We start from the raw sequence: 24,036 nt of genomic DNA, 5'->3' as shown, positions 1-24,036 counted from the left end.
ACCACAAAAGGCCCTGAAGAGCCAAAGTAATTTTGAAGAAGAAGACCAAAGCAGGAGGCATCACAATCCCAGACTTTAGCCTCTACTACAAAGCTGTCATCATCAAGACAGCATGGTATTGGCACAAAAACAGACACATAGACCAATGGAATAGAATAGAAACGCCAGAACTAGACCCACAAACGTATGGCCAACTAAGTTTTGACAAAGCAGGAAAGAATATCCAATGGAAAAAAGACAGTCTCTTTAACAAATGGTGCTGGGAGAACTGGACAGCAACATGCAGAAGATTGAAACTAGACCACTTTCTCACACCATTCACAAAAATAAATTCAAAATGGATAAAGGACCTGAATGTGAGACAGGAAACCATCAAAACCCTAAGAGGAGAAAGCAGGAAAAGACCTCTCTGACCTCAGCCGTAGCAATTTCTTACTTGACACATCCCCAAAGGCAAGGGAATTAAAAGCAAAAATGAACTATTGGGACTTTATGAAGATAAAAAGCTTCTGCACAGCAAAGGAAACAACCAACAAAACTAAAAGGCAACCAACGGAATGGGAAAAGATATTTGCAAATGACATATCGGACAAAGGGCTAGTATCCAAAATCTATAAAGAGCTCACCAAACTCCACACCTGAAAAACAAATAACCCAGTGAAGAAATGGGCAGAACACATGAATAGACACTTCTCTAAAGAAGATATCCGGATGGCCAACAGGCACATGAAAAGATGCTCAACGTTGCTCCTCATCAGGGAAATACAAATCAAAACCACACTCAGATATCACCTCACGCCAGTCAGAGTGGCCAAAATGAACAAATCAGGAGACTATAGATGCTTGAGAGGATGTGGAGAAATGGGAACCCTCTTGCACTGTTGGTGAGAATGCAAACTGGTGCAGCCACTCTGGAAAACAGTGTGGAGGTTCCTCAGAAAATTGAAAATAGACCTACCCTATGACCCAGCAATAGCACTGCTAGGAATTTACCCAAGGGATACAGGAGTACTGATGCATCGGGGCACTTGGACCCCAATGTTTATAGCAGCACTCTCAACAATAGCCAAATTATGGAAAGAGCCTAAATGTCCATCAACTGATGAATGGATAAAGAAATTGTGGTTTATATACACAATGGAGTACTACGTGGCAATGAGAAAGAACGAAATATGGCCCTTTGTAGCAACATGGATGGAACTGGAGAGTGTGATGCTAAGTGAAATAAGCCATACAGAGAAAGACAGATACCATATGGTTTCACTCTGATGTGGATCCTGAGAAACTTACCAGAAACCCATGGGGGGAGGGGAAGGAAAAAAAAAAAAAAAGAGGTTAGAGGGGAAGAGAGCCAAAGCATAAGAGACTCTTAAAAACTCAGAACAAACTGAGGGTGGATGGGGGGTGGGAGGGAGGGGAGGGTGGGTGATGGGTATTGAGGAGGGCACCTTTTGGGATGAGCACTGGGTGTTGTATGGAAACCAATTTGACAATAAACTTCATATATTGAAAAAAAAATAAAATAAAAAAAATAATTAAATGTTGCTCATTAGAATTAGAACAGCAAAGACTGGAAGAAAAACCACAGGTGCTGTAGAAAGTATTTATATAGGATAGGGATTAGGATTTTATGTGTGTACATCAGCCTGTTCATTTTCCAAGAAAGGGGGTACATGATTTCATCAGACTTTGAAAAGGATCCGTAGCTTTAAAAAGGTTAAGAACCACACAAATACAATATTGGACTGAGATGCCTCAGTGAAACTTTTAAGGACCCAATGGCCAGTCAGTGTTCATAGATAAACACATAGATGTTTCAACCTTGGCATAAAAACTAATTTTGTTGTGGCATAACTTGATTTTCCTTAATTCATCACTCTGCTGGTCTTCTCTATTTTGATACCTATTGCTGTGTTTGCTTGTTTGCTTCATTTACTTCCTGTATTTTAATTCCCATCCTATCTTTCAGCATTTTTATTTTGTGAGGTTTTACACTTATCTCCCGACTTTTTAACTTGACAATGGCTTTTACACTGGAATGACTGAGAGCCTCCCTTCTGAACCTTTCTCCCAACCTCCCACACCCTCTACACTTTTTTCACCTAATCTTTTTATTGCTTTCAGTGACAGGTTTTACTTTGGTTGTCATCCTTTTGAAAAGGATATTTTTTTTTGGTCCAGCAATTGTTAAGTCATGAACCTTATCTGTAAGTCAAAGTCTGTTTTGGGAAAAAGAAAAAGATTCTGAAACACAAAGCAAGGTTAGAAGAGCAAACTGTGTCACTTTCATTTGAAAATTATCTTGACTTTGTATGCAGGGAGTTTTATTTTTATTTTATTCAGTTAATTTAAAGGCTTAAAAAAACATACACAAGCTATAAATCCAAATCACAGTGTGATACACTGAATCAGGCAGACCCAGTGGTATATTTCTCCAAAGGCTACTGCATTAAGATTCTCCTAGGGTGTTAGCATGTCTATGATACTTTAAGTGACTCCTTAAATAATCAAGTTTCAGAGCCAGTGTATGGCTTCATAGTCCATAATAAATTTATAATCTTCTGTAACTCCTTTAGTGATCTGAAAGCATTCAGATCCCCATGCCCTTATATTCTTCCTAACCTTTAAAATCACCAATCCTTAGCTCATTCTTGTCGATTCAAGACAAGTCAGACACAACGCTGTCTTCCATGAGTCAGAGTGACAAACACTTTATCGAGGTTTAATTAGATTTTTCTCTTTACAACCAATGATTCAATACTCCTTTCATAAAGCAATGCTGAAATAATTTTTCCATACGGCCTCAAGGGGGAATGGAGTCGGTTACCTAAGCCATTCACTGACATTGTGGAATCAAAGAAAAACAGCTCAAAGATAGGGCTGAGAAGCTGATTTTACATGGAGTAGATAGTGTTTCATTTGCAACACAACATTTGATATATAGATTCATGGCATTATGTTTTTATCTTGCAATACTGACACTGCTGGCAGCTCAAACTGCTATTCCATTAGAACATCTCGTAGGAATTCTAGAAATTATCTGCTGCCCACATAAAAATAGATAAAGCAAAGAAAAAATATTAAGGCTTATTTTTATCACTAAAACAGCACTGTACCTCCAGAATCAAAGCTCTTAAACCTCTATCATGAGTAGTCTGAAAGAAAGCTCATGTATAGCAGGAACAAGTTGAGGGACAATGCAATGTATATGGACAGTATCTTTTTTATGTTGACACGTACATTCTATTCAGTTTAATATTTCCCTTCAAAGTCACAGCATAGCAAAGAGTCTTATTTTGTCCCCCATTCTGAATCCATAGCTATAATGCTCTGCCTAGAAAGTGGTAAAGACTGAAGATGGCTAGCGTCAAATCCCCTGAATTGCTTGGGGGAAAAGAGTCTAAGAGGGTATAGGAAGACAGACATATACTTTTAGAGAAGGTTCATCCAACATGCAGATTGCAGATCCTCTATGGCTAGTGGGGTTGTATGGAAGAACCTTACTGAGATAATGTGAGTGAAGAGAAAGTTTATCTAATTAGCCACTAAGATATAAAAAAAATATTGTTTAATGGAAATTTATGAGATGATGGAAATGTTTCTATATTTCTACTATTCATAACGGTGTCCACAAGCCAAATGCAGCAGTTGAGCACTTGAAATATGAGTAAAGGAACCAAGAAACTACAGTTCAAAGTTTACTTAATTTTACTTTATTTAAATTTAAATAGTGACATTTGGCTACTGTTATTGGCTATATGTTATTGTACAGAACAGATCTAACATATAACTAACTAAATACACTTATGAAACAGGAGTTTGTGACACTGAAGGGAAAAAGAAAAGTTCTAGCAGTGTAGGTAATTTAAAGAGTTTGATGAACCCACTTTCCATTGCATCCTTTTCCAAGTCAGTTTTATTGAATGTTTTGTGCCTTTAAGCATTACCTGCTTAGGGAATATTTGAAAGATTCTGATGCAGAGGGAGGCTTTTAAAATTTTATTTTAATGAAGTCAAATGATTGATAAAGGGACATTGTCAATAAAACTGACTGACCTACTTTCTAAGATCTAATAAGTATACTCTTCGTCTCAACTTCATGCTAGTGATCATAGGAGGATTAATGATTCTTATAGACCACTTGCTGAACTGTGAGTGCTTTTAGCTGAACTTTTTAATGATATGTCAAAACAATACACTGAACATGAAACAGAAAAAAAATGCAACATGGTCAAAAAGACTTGAATTCCAATTCAAATTAGTAATATGAACTGAAGACATGTAAATAAATATTACATTTACTTCCACTGTTAAACTACTGCAAGCTCTGTGGAATCCCAAAAGGAATAAGAGTATTAGTAAAGATGGCCAGATTTAAATAAGAGCCATGTTTTTAGTTTCTATAATTTCTTTTAGATGTGTCTGAGTATGACTTTGTTCCAAAAGAGAATATTTAAGTTCCTCCTTTACTTTCATTTTTTCATTCCTTGCTCAATTACTTACTTAAAAAATGATGTTTAACAGGTGCCATACATATGTTAAATTGAAGTTGACCTATGCCTACCAAAGAGGTTCTTCACCCCTGATTATTCAAAAGAGTTGGATTTCCACTGGTTCTATTAAAAACAAACAAACAAATAAACATTCCACTTTGAGGAACAATATGAAGTGAAATGATATAACCTGGATTTGTAAATATACTAAATTTCTTAAAAATACTTACTTGCTAAATCTTACACCAACTATTTGAGTAAAGTCACAAAGTGTACATTTTTAAAAACTAAATAGGATGCAAGCAAATTGGATACTCTAGATGACATGGAAGTATTCCTAGAAAGATGCAACTTAGCGTGACTGAATCATAAAGAAATAGAAAATCTGAATAGATCAATAACTAGTATGAAGGCTAAATCATAATCAAAAATTTACCAAAAGTCCAGGACCAAAGGGCTTTATTGGTGAATTCCATCAATTATTTAAAGAAGTCAATCTTTAGATGGAGGCCGGTATTACCCTGATAACAAAGTTAGACAATATATTACAAGAAAAGAAAACTACAAACCAATGTCTAAGTATTGATGTCTCAACAAAATATTACAAAACTGAATTCAACAGCAGATCAAGTGGATTATAACCCATGAAAAAGGGGGACAAGTCCTGGAATGCAAGGATTGTTCAACATATACCAATAAATAAATGTGATACATCACATTAACAGAATGAAGAATAAAAGCTATAGGACCTCAAAAGATGCAAAAAAAAAGCATTTGATAAAATTCAATATCCATTCATGTTAAAAACTCTGAAAAAAATTAGGAATAAAAGGAATATACCTCAACATAATAAAGGTCATTACTGACAAGTCCACAGATAGCATCATACTCAAAGGTGAAAAGCTGAAAGCTTTTCCTCTAAGGTCAGAAAGAAGACAAAAGTGACCACTCCCATTACTTCTATCCACCATTATTGCAAGTCCTAGCCAGATCACTTAGGCAAGAAAAAGAAATAAAGGGCATCCAAATCAAGGGGGAAAAAAAAGAGTTAAATTGTCTCTTTGTAGATGACATGGTCTTATACGTAAAAATATGAATTTAATACGTTGCAGGATACAAACCCAATATGAAAAAATAAGTCCTATATCTGTAAACTAGCTTTTTCCTTCAAAAAAAGGAATAAAAAAAAAAGAGGTTAGAGTGGGAGAGAGCCAAAGCATAAGAGACTCTTAAAAAACTGAGAACAAACTGAGGGTTGATGGGGGGGGGGGGGGGGTGGGAGGGAGGGAAGGGTAGGTGATAGGCATTGAAGAGGGCATCTTTTGGGATGAGCACTGGGTGTTGTATGGAAACAATGTTGACAATAAATTTAATATATTTTAAAAAAGGAATTAACAAAAACAATCCAATATACAACAGCATCACAAAGAATAAAACACTTAGGAATCAATTTAACTAGGGAGGTAAAATATCTGTACACTGAAACCATAAAACAGTAATGAAAGAAAGTGAAGAACACACAAATAAATAGACATTCTGTGTTCATAAATTGGAAGAATTATAGTGTTAAAATGCCCATAATTCCCAAAACAATCTACAGATTCAATGCAACTTATCAAAAATCTTATGACAATTTTCATAGAAACAATAATTCTAAAATTAACATGTATCTACAAAAGACTCCAAAAAACCAATCTCAAGAAACAAGAACAAAGCTAGAGGCATCACCCTTCCTGATTTCAAGCTACATTAAAAAACAGAAGTAAACAAAACAGTATGTATGGTATTGGCATAAAAATAGACATAGATCAGTGGAACCGAACAGATCCTAGAAATAGATCCATGCTCATATGGTCAACTAAATTTTGAAAAGAGCACCAACAACACACAATGAAGAAAGAATAATCTCTACTAAATGGTGTTGGGAAACTGTATATTCACACACACAAAAAATGAAACTGGACCCCTCCCTATCTTACACTATTAAAAACAAATAGCTTGAAATGGATTAAAGACTTAATGTAAAACCTGAAATCACAAAACTTCTAGAAAAAAAAAAAAGAAAAACAGAGAAAAAATGTCTTGACATTGGTCTTGGCACTAATTTTTTTACTATAACTTCAAAAGCATAAGCAGTCAAAGCAAAAACAAACACGTAGAACTATATCAGATTTTTAAAAAGCTACACACAGCAAAAGAGACAACAAAATAAAAATGCAATCTAAGGAATGAGAGATAACATGTGCAAACCATTTACCGGATTAGAAATTAATATCCAACATAGGAAAGAAACACATACAATTCAATAGCAAAAATAACAATCTGAGGGAGAGCTGGGCAAAATCCTGAATAGATGTTTCTTTAATGAAGATATACAAATGACAACAGGTACAAGAAAAGGTGCTTAACATCTCTAATTATTAGGGAAATGCAAATCAAAATCACAATGAGATGTCACCTCACATCTGTTAGGATGCCTATTATCAAAAAGAGACAATAAGTGTTGGTAAGAGCATAGAGAAAAAGCAAACTTTGTAACTTTTGTTGGGAATGTAAGATGGTACAGCCGTTAAGGAAAATAGTATAGAGTTTCCTCAAAAAATTAAAAAGAGAACGATCAGATAATTCAGGAATTCCAATTCTGAGTACAACGAATTGAAATCATGTGCTCAAAACGTACCTGCACTTCCACATTTACTACAGTATTATTCAAGGTAGCAACAATATGCAATCAACCAAAGTATCCAGCAATGGGTTAATAGATAAGGAAAATGTGATGTAATAGAGTATTTTTAAAGCTTTAAAAAGATGGAAAATCTGCTATTTGTGACAACATGAATGGATTTGGAAGACATTACGCTAAGTGAAATAAGCCAGGCATAAAAAGCAAATACTACGTGATCTTACTCATAGGTAAAATCTAAAAAAAACCTGAAACTTATAAAAACAGAGAACAGAATGTTGGTTTCCAGGAGCTAGAGGGTTAGAGAAATAGAGAGATGTTATTCCAAATGCACAAACTTACACTTATAGGATAAATACATTCTGAGAAATCCAATGTACAGCATGGTAATTATAGCTAACAATACTGTATATATATTGAACACTTATAATTTGCTAAGAGTATATATCTTGTGCTATGGACCTTAATATTAATGTATCAATACTGGTTCATTAATTGTGATGGATGAATAGGCCATACTAATGTAGGATGTGAAAACAGGAAACTGGATATAGGGTGTATGGGAATTCTTTATACTGTATTTGTAATTTTTCTATCAATCTAAACCTATCCTAAATTGAAATGCCTATTATTTCTAAAAGGTATCAAAATATACAATTTAAGTATGTGCAATTAATTATAGGTTATTTATACCATAATAAAGTTAAATTAAAAAAAGTATTCAAAAAATAAGTGAAGACAATAATGGATATAAATTAAAGAAAGTAGAAGGGAAAAACAATTAAAAATATGAGAAGACATGAAACAGGACACAAAATTAAAATAAAATTAACAAAACCAAATGCTGGTTATTTGAAAAGACTAATAAAATTAGTAGGCCTCAGGAATAATGGATTAAGAGAAAAAATGAAGAATAAACAGAGAAATATAAATAGGAAAATCTTTGTGTTAAAAGTTTGAAAACTTAGACAAAATGGTAGTCTCCAAACCTGTTATTTATTTTTAAAAAAGAAGAAATGTAACATGAGTAGAATACTTAACATTAAATATGTTGAATTAGTACTTAGGATCAATCTACCAGATTTTAGATTGGTTCAAACAACTTTGGACAATTGTTTGGCAGATTCTATGATCCCATAATTCCTCTCCTATACATATCCAACATAAAAGTATGTTCACACATGAGGCATGTACAAGGTTACTTACAGTAGCATTATTCATAGTAGTCAGAAAACATAAAAATCCAAATGTCTATCTAAGTGGAATAGAAAATTGTGACATATTCATAGGAAACACTGAGTCATGAAAATAAACTATTGTTAAAAACAACAAGGATGATGGGGCACCTGCATGGCACAGTCGGTTAAACATCTAACTCTTGATCTTAGCTCAGGTCATGAGTTTGAGCACCTCACTGGGCTCTGTACTGATGGTGTGGAGCCTGTTTGGGATTCAGTCTCTCCTTCTCTCTGGACCTCTCCCGCTTGTGCTCTCTTTCTCAATATAAATAAATAAACAAAAAACAAACAAACAAAAAAAGATGAATTCTGCAAACCTAATCATTAATAAAAAATACCAGATACTAAAGAGTTAATTCCTATGAACTTAAACAAAACAGAACAAAAACCAGCCTCAAGTAATCTATGTTGTTTTAGGTCACAATAGTCATTATCCTTGAGCAAGAGGAATAGTAAAATCTAGGAATGGGGTCCCAGGGGGTTCTAGATACTGGTAATATTCCATTCCTTTGGTGGTGGTTATTTGGATTTGTTCACTTGGTAAAAATTCAAGCACCCATATCCTTATAAAAGTATCTGAGTACATGCTCAAAAAACATGTCTTTCAAGTCTTCCAAATGAGGGGAGATTTTCCCACCCTTGATGCCAAATCCAATCAATGACATCATGAAGGACACTTACTGGCCAATATCATTTTGTACACATTTGTGAACCAGCAATACAATTTATAATTGTTTAGCATAATTATATAATAGGAGTGCCTGGGTGGCTCAGTCAGTTAAGCATCTGACTTTGGCTCAGGTCATGACCTCACTGTTTGTGGGTTTGAGCCCCGTTTCAGGCTCTGTGCTGACAGCTCAGAGCCTGGAGCCTGTTTCAGATTCTGTGTCTCCCTCTCTGTCTTTGCCCCTCCCCCACTCATGCTCTGTCTCTCTCTCTGTCTCTCTCTCTCTCTCAAAAATAAACATTACAGAAGTTAGAATAATCATATAATAACTATATATCATAAGTTGTAATTATTTGTGATAATTTACATTGCTTGTTTATTTACATGGGAGAAGGAAGTGATACATTTTAAAATGGGTTAACAGATAGCTTTATTAGGATGGAGTGGTAGAAATATTAAAAAGCATTTTAGACAAAACTATAGATAGAGATTTTAATGACAGAGAACTAGCTAAAGAAATTAACCAGGATACAATACAGAGCAGTCAAGAAATTAAAAATAAAGAACTCAAGAGACATGGAGGATAAAATAAGAAGGTCTAATATTTATTTCTTCAAAAAGATAGAATATATAAAAATATAGAATATATAAAATATATATAGAATAATAAAGATGCATTTAATGTTTATTTATTTTTGAGACAGAGACAGAGCATGAGCGGGGGAGGGGCAGAGAGAGAGGCAGACACAGAATCTGAAGCAGGCTCCAGGCTCTGAGCTGTCAGCACAGAGCCCCACGCAGGGCTCGAACTCACCAACCGTGAGATCATGACCTGAGCCGAAGATGGGCACTTAAATGACTGAGACACCCAGGCACCCCACAAAAGATGCATTTAAAGACTTGATTAGCATATAGTGTTTTAGAGAAATCTCCTATGAGTTTCTTTAGCTCAATAACAAAACTGGTCTTCTCTATGTTTACAAATGAAAGGAAAACTCAAGGATACACTTATCCAAATGTTGGGTTATTAATGCTTAGAGACAAGCCACGTCTGTGGGACCTAAGACACCCTGAGGTGACACTAATGCCTCTATACAAACTAAAGCAACCAGGTTTTTTTATTTGTACCTGGGAAGGATATACTAGGGAATCATGCAAATGATTGGATAAGATGAAGGAAGTTAATGTTACTATATGAATTTTTCTATTAAATAAAACGCTCTCACCAGATAGCTTAGGTGTATACCTTATAAGTTCTCATCTTACGTAAGATATGATAATTGCATTTTAACAAATAAAATATTACTATATATAGCTAAGTATCATATCTAGTGTTTCTATTCCTAACTTCATTTATTCTAACCATTTCTTTGAAGTATATTAAACAAAGAAAATTTACTTTAGTGCTTATCATAATTTTCCCCATAATGAATTAGACACTTTCAGAGAAAGAAAGAAGGAACACTCTACTTGAGAACAACTTTTCTCACATATTTAACCAGAAAAAGAAAAATAAATTTTGTCAGCATTGAAAAGTTATGGTGCATAAAAAGGTATGCTTTTGTTTGTTTTGTTTTGCTTTGTTTTGTAAAGCCATTAGCTACATTAGGGCTAATGGTTAATTAGGCCTAAACAAATCTAGTGGAATTGAAGTAAGATGAAGAAGATTAACAAAAGACCTTTTAGTTCTGACTCAGAACTGAAGTTATAATATTTGTTTAATGAACTTGGGACTGTCTTGATCAATTGGAAAAAGTAAAACCAATATCATTCTCACCTAAGAATTATCAGTGTTTCAGTTAGAAGCAGTAATATATGAACACAGTTATTCTTAGGGAGAAGACACACAAACACACACAAAAATCAAAGGAAAGATTATCCCCATTTAATGTTGAACACAACAGTGATCTGTAATAATGTCAAATACACAATACTACTCAGTCACTCACTGAGGTTTTCAACAGCAGGCTCTTCAGTAAGTCTGAAATATAATCTTGTTCTTTGGAGCAAAGGTTTTCAAAAACTATGCTCCCTGATCATGGAATTTATTTGCAATTCTATCCATGATACATTTTTTTGAAATTCAGAAAACTGTTTTTGTATATACATTATTTTTGTTAAACACACATCTGTCTGTGTGTGTGAGAGAGGGGGTGGGGTGGGGTGGGGAGATATTTCCAATATAAAAGAATTAGTAATTTACAGGAAAAAAGTACATATTAGAAGCACCCATACTATTTCTTAATTTCACATTTTACTTTTTCAACAGTAACATCTACTAGCAGAAACAAGGCAAATTGAAAATGAACATTTTCAATTATTTTGAATCTTGTTTTCTCTCAGAATTTAATAAGTTTTCAAGAGCAAACAACCTACACTATCACACTTTTCCTTCCTGTTGAGTTCTCATTTTTGATTCCCCAAAGGTGAGATAGAGGAAGAATTGCACTTCAGTTGAAAACACAGATATCAGGAAAAAACATACATTTCCTTCTTAAGAGTCCTTACTCTCTTAGTACTTAGAAATGCTTTCATTTATTTTGAGCTTTTCAAGCCCAATAACCTTTTGATTTCATTAAATGTAATGCTGATTTACATTGTAGATGAATGAATTTGAAATTACTAACATGTCAGAAGAAGCTGTCAGGGTAAACAACTTTGGTTACATACATTAAAAATGCTTTTTAATTAAAGCAACACTTAATTGTGATACTCATTAGAACGTGAAGTGAAACAACAGAAAACCTATGAGCCTTCCCAATTAAACTAAAAGCTTAATAGAGTTTTGTTATTAAATGTTTTTCATATTTGACATTTCAGGTAAATACACACATATTCAATTACATAACTCATTTTTTATTCATTCAGTAAAAACAACAAACAAGAAAAAATCTCAGAGACTAATATGTTCTATGAAGAAAAATGAAAGCAGTGTAACACTGAAGAGGATGACCTTTATTTAGATAGTAAGATAAAGTCTCTCTAAGGAACTGACATTGAGTCAAAACTAAATAAAATCAGGGGTAAGCAAGGTAAGCAATGTGCATTTCTGAAGGAACAGCATTATGGCAAAAAGAAGAGAAGGTACAAAACTCTGAAACTTGGAGTTCACAGTGTGTTTCGGGGTGAGAAAACCAGGGTACCTGATGCATACTAAGAAAAGGTGAAGATAGTAATGAATGTGTTTGTAGGAGACAGACTTCATTGGATTTTATAGGCATTAGTTGGATTTATAGGCATTAGTAAAGAAATTACGTTCTTTTTTTAATTTAAATTTTAGTTAACATACAATTCAATATTGGTTTCAGGAGTAGAATTTCATGATTCATCATTTACATACAACACCCAGTGCTCATCACAAGTGACCTTAGCACCCATCACACATCTAGGCCATTTCCCATCTACCTCCTTTCATCAACCCACAGTTTGTTTTCTATAGTTAAGAGTCTCTTGTAATTTGTTTCCCTCTCTTCCCTTTCTCTTCCCTTCCCATAAATTCATCTATTTCTTAAATTCCACATGTGAGTGAAATCTTATGGTATTTATCTTACTCTGATTGACTTATTTTGCTTAGCATAATACATTATAGCTCCTTCCAAAATTAGATTCTATTTCAAGTGTGGCAAGTGTTGGATAGATTCTAGACAATGGTTGCAGACAGACTTGGAGAACAAAGTTCAACAAAGTTCAACAAAATTCAACAAAGTTCAATTCTTTAGCCCTTAGTTTAGGAAAGATAGACTAGGCTGCTAGATTCTCATTCATGAGAAATGACAGTTTTGTTCATACCTGGGGATTATATACTTTCCCTAGTAAATATATTTCTATCTTTAATTTGGAAGTGATGACTCTGGTCCAGGTAAATGAGCAAAGATAAAGCTTACAAGATTAAATGCTAGACGATTGTGACATGTAGATATGGGCCTGATTGGAGACAATTAAATTTTCAGGAGGTGTATTATAATTTTAACTTATTCACTAAAACTTTAAATTTAATTTAGAGAATATTTCTATGACCCTAAAGCTCACAGATCTCTTGTACTATGATTCTAATCTCTCTACCAAGAATCCTGACTCTACCGACTTCTCCGTGAATCATTTAGACAAGCAAACCTTGCTTACTTGCATAAATTATATCTATGTCTGGTCTATACATCAGTATGTACTTACTATTCACACTTGATACAGTCACCCAGCAAGAAACCATTAGAAGATAATAAGCTGGGAAGAGACATAATCTGACTCATGTTTTAAAAGACTATGTAACAAATGCAATGAAAAGAGTAAGAGAAGAAGCACAGACACAAGTAAAAGCTTTATTGTAAAATAAAGGCAAGAAATAATAGAGCCTGGATAAAAGGGTCAGTGGAGGGAGTGAGGATGAGAAGTCAGATTCAGGATATGTTTTAAAGGTAGAACCAATGTATTTTCTAAAGATCAATATGGAGTATGAGTTTAAAGAGCAGTAAAGGGTAACTCCGAGGTTTCTGGCTTATACAACTGGGTGAAAGGCTTATAGACCTTCCTCAACTTATGATGGGATTGTTTCCCAATAAACCCATCATAAGTTTCATAAGTTAAAAATAGTCTAAGTGGAAATATATTTAATATACCTAACCTACTTTGCATTATAACTTAGCTTAGCCAAACTTAAACGTTCTCAGAACACTTGTGTTAGCTTATAGTTAGGTAAAATCATCTCACACACAGCCTACTTTATAATAAAGTGTCAACTATCTCATTTAATTTATTGAATACTGTACTGAAAATGAAAAACAGAATTGTTGTATGGGTACAGAACGGTTGTAGGTGTATCAATTGTTCCCCTTGTGATCACATGGCTGAGTGGGAGCTGTGGCTCACTGCCACTAAACAGCATAAGAGAGTATCATATTAAATACAACTAGCCTAGGAAAAAATCAAAATTCAAAATCTGAAGTATAATTTTTACTGAATGAGTATTTTTTTCACACCATCACAAAGTTGAAAAAAATGTTAAGTTGAACCATCAAAAGTTGGGGATTGTCTATGCTATTTACTGAAATGTGGTACACCAAAGGAAAACGAAGAGTGTGTTTGAGCAATAAAAGTTTGGTTTAGGATATTTTATGTTTGAGGTTCCTAGTAAGATGCAAGTAGAACTGTTAATAAGTCAGTTGGACATGGAGTCTATATTTCAGGGAAAAAGTTGAAACTGTGTCATCATTTTTATATATGGTAAACTAAAGTTGTAATATAGTTGTGAATATCAAAAGATAAGAAAAAATACTCTTCATCTGGAAGTGGTGCTATTACAACTTTTTGAGATGGAGAAAGGATTATTCGGTAAAACAAAACAAAACAAAACAAAAACTGAGAATGAATGGCCAATGAGTTTAAAAACAAAAAATAAAAAATACACAAATGTGTGTCACGGTAACTGTGTGATCGAAGTGTTTTGAGAGAGTGATCAATTTTGATCTATGCTTTCTCAATGTGGAAGCCAGTGGATACACTATCTTGTGAAACTGGCTGGTCTTCAAGACAGGAGATATTGAGAAAATCAGTCTGTTATACTTAACTTTTTGTAACCTGAAACCAAAAGCAATTCTGAGCATTGCTGAGAGCAATTGGCTGGGGTAGAGGAGGGTGGACAGTGGTTGGCAAAGAGAGGAGAAGAGGAAAATATACTCTCTAAGGAAATGTAGTGTATGTCATGATGGCCATCTTAAGTTTTGTGGTTATATTTTAAAGTGAGATCACTGAGATTAGTTGTGTGTTTTTTGTTTTTTGGGTTTTTTTCCAATCCTGGCCAGCTGTCCTGGTGCAAGCTGAGCATAAACAGATAGTAGAATTTATGGTTTAGCTAGCTTGTTCAAAGAAAGCAAGAAAAAAGTAAGGGAACTGAGGGTAAATGCAAAGAGTTGATTTTAGTAATAGCCCAAGGAATCTAATGTTAGCAATATGGGAAGTAACTACCAAAGTAGGGAGATCAACAATGAACTATTGGTTTCAGTGAAGAGAGAGCATGGTAGAATCAAAGAATTTGGAGAGTTGGGGTTCTTGGAGAGTTTATATTTTAATATAAAACTAGAAGGCAGACATTGGAATTGTTTTTAACATGTTCCTTTGAGTGGGGGAAGGGCATAAAGAGAGAGGGAGAGAGAATCTCAAGCAGTGGAGCAGAGCCTGACATGGGGCTTGAACTCACAAACTGTGAGGTCATGACCTGAGCTGAAATCAAGAGTCGGACACTTAACCTACTGAACCACCCAGGCACCCTAACACTGGAATATTTTTTTAATTTTTTTTTAATATTTATTTATTTTTGAGAGACAGAGACAAAGCGTGAATGGGGGAGGGGCAGAGAGAGAAGGAGACAAAAAATCTGAAGCAGTCTCCAGGCTTTGAGCTGTTAGCACAGAGCCAGACATGGGGCTCGAACCCAAGAAATGTGAGATCATGACCTGAGCTGAGGTCAGACGCTTCATTGACTGAGCCACCCAGGCACCCCTGGAATATTTTTAATTAAGACTTTGGAGGTGGTCCAGATATTGGTAATGATAACATCTGGAGGGAATGATGATGGGAATGGGTGATAGACATAAAGTGTAGGACAAGTTACTGGAGGTGAGGTAAGTACAAAACTAAAATTAGAAAGTGTTGGATACATTGCCTATATATTAACATCACTAAGAATAATAATATAAAACTGATCAAAGAAAGGTAGTAAGCAAGGTGATAGAACTCAATGATATTTTTTGTAAGTGTTTACAACTATTCAGAAAAACATTCACATATTCTCCTGATATGTTTTAAGCAGATTATTTTGTATCCATTTGTTTGCATGATGATGGATAAAACTTATCCTAACTCCTGAACCATTACTAGTTGAAGTGTGAGTGGAAGACTATTAGAGAGTGTTTCTGGGAAAGAAGTGTCCTTAGGTAATATCTAGAGTTCAGTTAAAACAAGAAGTGGAAGGCATATTGAAACACATGGAGGGTAGAGGAGATTTTCTCTGTTCGATGATCAAATGAAAGAGTTTATGTTGTTACAGAATGAGTTACTTCAATAGATATACAGTTTTGTATATTTAAGAATCCAAATGATTAAGGAAGAAATGAGTTTCAACTAATTAGAATGCTGACATAAATGAGGATACACAGAGTATTTGAATTAATTTTGATGGTTTCTTATGGGGATGTGATAATTAGTTCCAGTTATGGTCTTCTATGGAGTTATCTTCTGGAAAGTCTGTAGTTCTAGGACAGGGAGGATGTGGATCAGAACTGGTGGTTTCACGATGTGCATGGGGGATTTTGAGATCAGTTGCCTTCAATCCTGGATGTGAGTAATGTCAAAGCTGGGAAGAGGTAGTTTCAGCAGGACCGTAAGTACTGTGAGAGACCTTTATAATTTCAAATTGGACTCCATCTCCCAACAAAATGCCCTTGATCATATTATCAGACTTAAATGAAAGCTCATTATTCACCTTCCTCCATTTTGTAAGAGAAAAAGAAAGCTTTGCCTCATATCATGAGACAGAATGATGGTAAGGGGAGGAAGCCCTCATGGTCAATTAACTTTTTGGTGGACTGTCAATAAAAAAATAGTCATATTTGTTTTCTCCTATGAATGGAAGAATACAAATGATAAGGAAAGCACAAGGTCCTAGAAGCCAATATTGAAGTTGTAAGAAGTCATAAGTATTAATGCAAATTTAACTAAGATGTAATTTCCAAGTTACAGTGGACTTAGTAACAATAAAAAAAAATTTAGAATATTAAAGAATTTCAGAGAATGATATTCTTGTGTGACATTCCATAAAAATTCTTTCTATGTCCTTTGGGAATACCTTATCTAATATATGCATATCCTGGATTCAGACAGTTTAAATTATTGTGGTTATAGTATCTTAGAATGCTTGCCATAAAGAGATGAATTTTCCTTTGTTTAACCAAGAGTTTCCCAATGTATTTGACTATAAAACTGTGTTTGCACATGTGTATGCATGTGTATGTGTGTGTGAATGTGTGTGTGTGTGTGAATACTTACTGAAATTCTGCAGACATTGCCCCAGTGATTAAATTCTGGGAAATACTGATCTAGGAGGCTATCGTCCCTCTGCCTACAACAAAAATTCAAACATATGCCAGGTATTACACTTAGTTTTTGACTCACCAGGCACAATGTCTGTACAGCTTTTCAACTTAAACATTTATGAAGTCATCTAAGAAATATGTGGTTCAAAGTTTAAGTTCAGTAAACTTGAATTTTCTGTTTAAGATGACACTGCTGGGGCACCTGGGGGTTTCAGACTGTTAGACCAACTCTTGGCATCAGCTAAGGTCATGATTTCACGTTTTGTGAGACTGAGCCCTGCGTTGGGCTCTGTGCTGACAGCATGGGGCCCGCTTGGGATTCTGTCTCTTCCTCTCTCTCTCTGCACCTCCCCTCTTCTCACACTCTTTCTTTCTCTCTCTTTCTCTTAAAATAAATAAATAAACATAAAAAAGAGGACACTGCTAATTGACATCTGACAATTTAGTCACCTGACTATATTATAAAATATAGTACATAGTATATAGCACATATGTTCAAAACAAAGAGCATTAACATTACTTTTGAACTAAAGATAAATGTATATTTTCTCTTGATATTATGTGCAGAATTATGTTAGATTCTGGTTTACAAGCTTCTAGCCTTTTGAACACCAGGTTATTGAAATCATCAGCATATACTTTGTTGCCTTTTTTATTGCTGGGCACTGGGAAATAAAGTCATTGGTTTTTGAATGGTCTGCTAATCATAACACGTATCTATTAATGTAGATATATTTTTTTACTTTACTTTTGAAAATTGCTTTTTTTTGAGACCAAAATAAGATCTCAAATAAAGCAAAAGCAAGACATAATTTTATACATCAGTGATATCTATCACTTGGGAATGCAAATCCCTTTGCATTTCCTTCAAACAAAAATAATCAAACTTTTTATTTAGGCCATCCATTGGAAAATTCTCATAATGATATCCTCCATCCAGGGATGTAAATGATAGGCTACTATCCACTTATAATAATGACTTTCAACAAGATAGCATTCACAAAACTTAATGGCTCAAACAAACATTAAATGTATAATTTCCGCAAGCAACTACATGGCATCAGAAGAATAAGTATACACAAATTACCCAGTATAACTATTCCAGATATAATGTAGAAGACAAAGCATGGATTAGTATTTCAACATTATAAAACCTGCACAACAGCACAATATATCAAGGAAAAAAACATAAAAATAAACATTAGAGAGACAATATGTTTTATAAGTGTGTAGACATTTCAAGTGGTAAAATTTGAATACACACAATACATATACATTTGCTACTTAAAATTTTTAAGCAAATGACAAAAAATATTACATAATAAGACTTTCAAATGGGTATGGTGAATCTGCCAAGGTCAGTAGATTTATATTCAATTAGACGGCCCTTGACCTTAACATAATATACATTTATCAAACTTACATGATTATTTCAATTTGTCACTTTTTAAAATGTAAGTGATCCTCCATGCTGTATACTTGGGGACTCGGGGAACATAACTTTCATCAAGCTTAAGCTAAATGTAAAATTGTTAAACTGAGACAAGCATTTAGTAATATTTCAAGTATTTTAGTATTTACTATTTTGTGTTGGCTTTCACGTTTAGTAAGCATAAGAGAAAAACTGTACCACATTTTATACAATAAAGTCCATCAACCACGCTCCTATTCACTAGCAATTCAACTATACTTCACTACACAAGGTTTGGCATCATGTAATCTATCAGTTTGAAATAAGCTAGATATGAGAAAATAGAGATAGTCTTTGCTCCAACTTCTATTAAGTTTTCTATTTCCCATGGACATGATCATTGACAGCTAAATTCATATTGCAATCAATAACTCTCATGTCCCTTTTATCCTTTCTCCATAACATTCAAAAGTTTATATTTAGTCAGTATTAAGCAAAATACAGTAACAATGTTTGTCTGAATTAATGTTGGGAAATATGTTATTTAAACAATTTGATATTAAGTTCAATTTAACAGCTTTCTAAACAAAATATGAATATTTAGTGAGAAAATCAACAGCAAAAAAATGCTGGTTCTAATCTGAGTTGAAATACAGTGTTCTTGATTTGATTCAAAGAGCTACAAAACAGAACTACCATTGCTTGCTAATAATATCTATATTAATATACAAAATATATTATAAAATTGATCAACATTCTTGGCTATCTATATTAATATCCATATCTGATATAAAATATAATTTGCTAAAATAGAGATATTTTTCTTCTAAATTGTCTGTCCAAATACTGTTACTCTGAGATGAAGAGATACATTTATTAAAGTATGTCTTATAATGTAATAATATCAATTTTTACTCATATGACAATTTTTCCCTCAGGTGCTCAAAATCCACAAATCCTATTGTGTTGTCAACACCTGTAGGGAGGAGAGAATGCTGTCTGAACACAAACTCCACATTAAAGATTTATGTCTAAAAATACAAAGAGACAAACTGATACAAAATACGCAGTTTTGCTGATAAAGCGTCTGCTCCCTGCCATCACTCTTCGATGGTGTGATTGATTTGAGGAACTTGATTATTGCCTCTAGTGCTGAGTAAATGATCAAGCACAGTTGCTTTTATTTTCATGGTTCACACTTAAAGTTGAATGGTCACCTGCCCCTGTCAAAAGCACTCATCCTAGTACCCTCTACTCTTTCCTACAATGTATCCAGTTTAATTATTTATAAACATATTTCAAGTGTTTTAAAAGTCCTAATCATTAAGATTTACTTGGAAAGTAATTCATAAAACTGCTCTAGTGACATTTTTATCTTTTAACCATTTCTCAGAATGTGGCAATTTAATTTAGCAAATAAAAAGAGAATCATGAGGCCAGAAGTTACTTGGAGAAGTCACTGTGTTTCATCTGCCTACCCCACATAAAGCCATGGCAAATAGACAAGGCACTTAACAATTCCTTTTGAAATAAATCAAGGTCACAATAGGAAACAATAGAAAAAATAAAATTAGGCACATCAGGAAAAGGAGTAAAAAATACAATTCGTTAGCAATATAGGGCATTGTCAACTTTTCATCATCAAAACACAATGACCATTTTATTTCATGTCCAAGTGTAACATACAGTTTATATTTCCTTTCCAGATATTTAAAGTTAGAACACTCATTTCTATCTATAGGTTTGAAAAAAAGTCTACACATTTACACTCCAATGTTTATGAATCAATGAAAGTGAAAGTGGTTTTCATCAATATTACCTTTATTTTATTTAACTGAATTACTTCAACAGCATCTTAAAATTTTACATCTTAACTGAGATTAAAAACATGCAGTCTGTGGCATGTTAACATCCTTTCATTTTCAAGTGCAACTCTGCTTTTGCATGAAATCTTGCCTCTTTGTCTTTGCAATTCTATGAAAATAGACATGCATATATTTCAGAAGGAAGAATACATCTAACTGTACAAAGATTTCCATCTGCATTCCATTTAGTCGAAATCTATGCTCAATTATTTTATATGACCAAACTGAGGATTGAATATTCAGAATAATTTAGTTCTCTATTTTTAAAAGATTGAGATTGAATAGAATGCCTTTTCCTTTGTGTGTCCTGAATGTTTTCCACTCACCAACAATGGAAGAATCTCATTTTGCCCTTTATTTCAACCTAGAGGGTAGTAAGTCACTCCCTTAGGTATAATAACCAAGGCACTAACTGTGATTCAGTTAGCAAGATGGTGATAATGATAACAATATCTCAGAGTCTTGTCCCCTAGAGACTCTCAAAGACACCAGCAGTACTCACTCTCCACATTATGAGTTTCATGAACTGTACCTGAAGGTTTAAATGTAGCCCTAAGCTGAAAAGTATTTTTTTTTAAGTGGCACCTTGTTATTATTATAGCATACATCTGTTCCCTTTGTGCCTTTGCAGTTGTCGCTGCTTATGACAACAACAAGTTTTTACAACTGTCAGCAAGTGCCAGCAGAACTGGGAAAGGGCAACTGAGAATGTCTTGTACTTCATGTATCTGCAATATTACTACCCATATTCCTTTGCTGTAGATAGTGATGGAGTAAATAGACACTTAGTAGAATCAAATGGTGCCAGGAAAAATTATCAGGGTCATGAAAGGGGGGAAAGAACTGAATGCTGTCAAGCTGTTTCATTTTATAAGAAAAATCTGGAATGTCATTTTTCCTCAAAGCAGTATGTTTCTTTAGTGTATAAAAGGTATTTCTGGATTTTTATTTGCTGAATATATTTGTATACCAGTCAACAGTGAACAGCATCTCTGTAAGATTTCGTCTTTCATTCCTTTGTTTCATAAAGGGAAATAAAAGGGCACAAAAATAATTAGAAGAAGAAAATATGAATTTTTGAAAGAGCCCATCCTTGATCAAAAGTGGTTTTTACAATGATTGAATGGATATGTGATAGAAGACAACGAGAAAGGCAGAGGTTAAGATAAGGTATTAGGAGTGTGTAGAACATTTTTTAATCAGAAATCTTTGCTAACTTTAAAAATAACGATCAAAGATTGTTGGGGATATTCTTTTTGCAAGGGGAACATATCAAATTGAGCTATAATTAGATCATTTTAACTATAAGTCTATTTTGACAGTCATTACAGACCATTTTTAAAAGAATAGAACTGAAGTGTTTTTAAAATCATAGTTTTCGAGAACAAACAGGGTTGATGGGGGTGGGAGGCAGGGGAGGGTGGGTGATGGGTATTGAGGAGGGCACCTGTTGGGATGAGCACTGGGTGTTGTATGGAAACAAATTTGACAATAAATTTCATATTAAAAAAATAAATTAAATAAAATAAATTAAAAAAAGAAAATCATAGTTTTCAGGGGTGCCTGGGTGGCTCAGTCGGTTGAGCCTCCAACTTCAGCTCAGGTCATGATCTCGCGGTCTGTGAGTTTGAGACCCGCTGTAGGGCTCTGTGCTGATAGCTCAGAGCCTGGAGCCTGCTTCAGATTCTGTGTCTCCCTCTCTCTCTGCCCCTCCCCTGCTCATGCTGTCTCTGTCTCAAAAATAAATAAAGACATTAACATTTTTTAAAAAATTTAAAAAATCATAGTTTTCATTAGTGAAATGTTTGAGCTGGATGCCCTACATATACATGTATGTGGGCAGGCACTTGTAAGCAACATGTAAGCTCATATAGTCATGATGACATGCATGAGCACAAGGTAGTGACCTACAAGGAGGTAAGAGAATGAACAATAAGGACTGGTGAAACCTTATTTTTTTTTTTCTGAAATAGTCCTGAGTATCAGAGCCTAAACATCCAATTCCTTTTAGGCAAAGAAAAAAGTGCATGTCCATTTTTGACAAGGTCAGTACTTACGTTTTCAATGGTAATGGAATTGTGGGTGTAAGACAGCATTCTATATGACTATCCAGATCTCCTTCACAGGACGGGGAGCACAATAATGGATTCGTCAATGTTTTTATTACTTCAGATCATCTCAGATATTCATGACCAATTTTCCCCCCCATGAACTTTATCTTCCATCCTCTTAACAAAATGCTATGTCAAGCTTTTTCAAGAAATTGGCTCTAAAATCCTTTGTAGAATTTTAGCACAAATAGTGGATGTATGTATAACAGAGGAAGTAAATTTCAAATATATATTTTTTTCAAAAACCTGTGTTGATACACAGTAAGAAAAATCAAAAATTAAATTATTAGAATGTGAAACTTCTCCCAATCACAGTTTCTTAAATATAAGCTCTGATGCTGTTATATTACTATGGAACATGAGATATGGGAAATGCTCCTTTGCATAAACTGTCACTCAAAAACCCTCTGTGGTATAATTTAGTCACACTCTACATATGGAAGAAACTACTGCTTGAAGATGTCAGGTAACTTCATAAAATCATATCGTAACTTTAGAACTAGTTGATTATACTGATCAAATTATAAGCATAGAAACTGTAGTCTTGGTTCAAGAAAGGAAACTTATGAAATTTAAGATTTATGGAAGGTAGTGTACATTTGCACCAAGTTATGTTTCCATGAATATAGTCTCAAATAAAACAGCACGGGTTTCTCAGAACTATAGAAACTGACTAAGGTCTGTGGTTTGGGGCTATTAACTGACAGCATGCCTATAGGCTCACACTTGCTTTCATCTGCCTTGATTTGCCATATGTAGCCAAATATTTAAACAGACTTTAATCTAAATGACTATAACAGCTCCAAATCAGTTATTATGAACTACTGTTGAGGTCCTCCTTAGTTCACAGATAACTGGCCTGGAATATGAGAACTACTTGAGTCATTTGTATCCATCAATCTGCTGTTACTCAGATCACCTTTTCCTCAGGACTGAAGCTCATATGTAATCTTCAATAAGTATTCAATGATTATACCCTATGGAGCATTCATGTGTAAAACACTTTTCCAGACATTTTTAAGTAGGGATGCTGAATTTGAATAACTTCATACATTCCTATTTGTAAAAACGTGTACTTAGGGATTTCAATCTGTAAAGATTAGTTGGCAAAACTCCAAACTAAATAAACCTCTTGTTTTGTGTACTTTTTTTTATAAGTAAAAGAAGGAAATACATATATAATTAATTCACACAGGTGACTCAGGTTATCACTGTTTTTGAGTTTATTTATAAAGTCATTTTCTAAAAATTAGTAGGCCTGCTAAAAATGTTTTAACATCATACTATCCTAGCAATGGTCAGAATCTTTCCACAGTATTTCCAAGGTATTATGGCTTAATTTAAAAGTAAATATTTCTAAATAAAGAAAAAATAAAATTTTAAATTATTAGTATGAATTTTATGTTTATTTGTGTAATTTCAGCTTAAAATGCAAATATTAAGAGCATTTAAGGCGCACCCGGGTGGCTCAGTCAGTTAAGCAT

This window comes from Panthera leo, chromosome A1, assembly GCF_018350215.1.
Source record: "Panthera leo isolate Ple1 chromosome A1, P.leo_Ple1_pat1.1, whole genome shotgun sequence".
Taxonomy (NCBI): domain Eukaryota; kingdom Metazoa; phylum Chordata; class Mammalia; order Carnivora; family Felidae; genus Panthera; species Panthera leo.
This window is presented reverse-complemented; position numbering follows the sequence as displayed.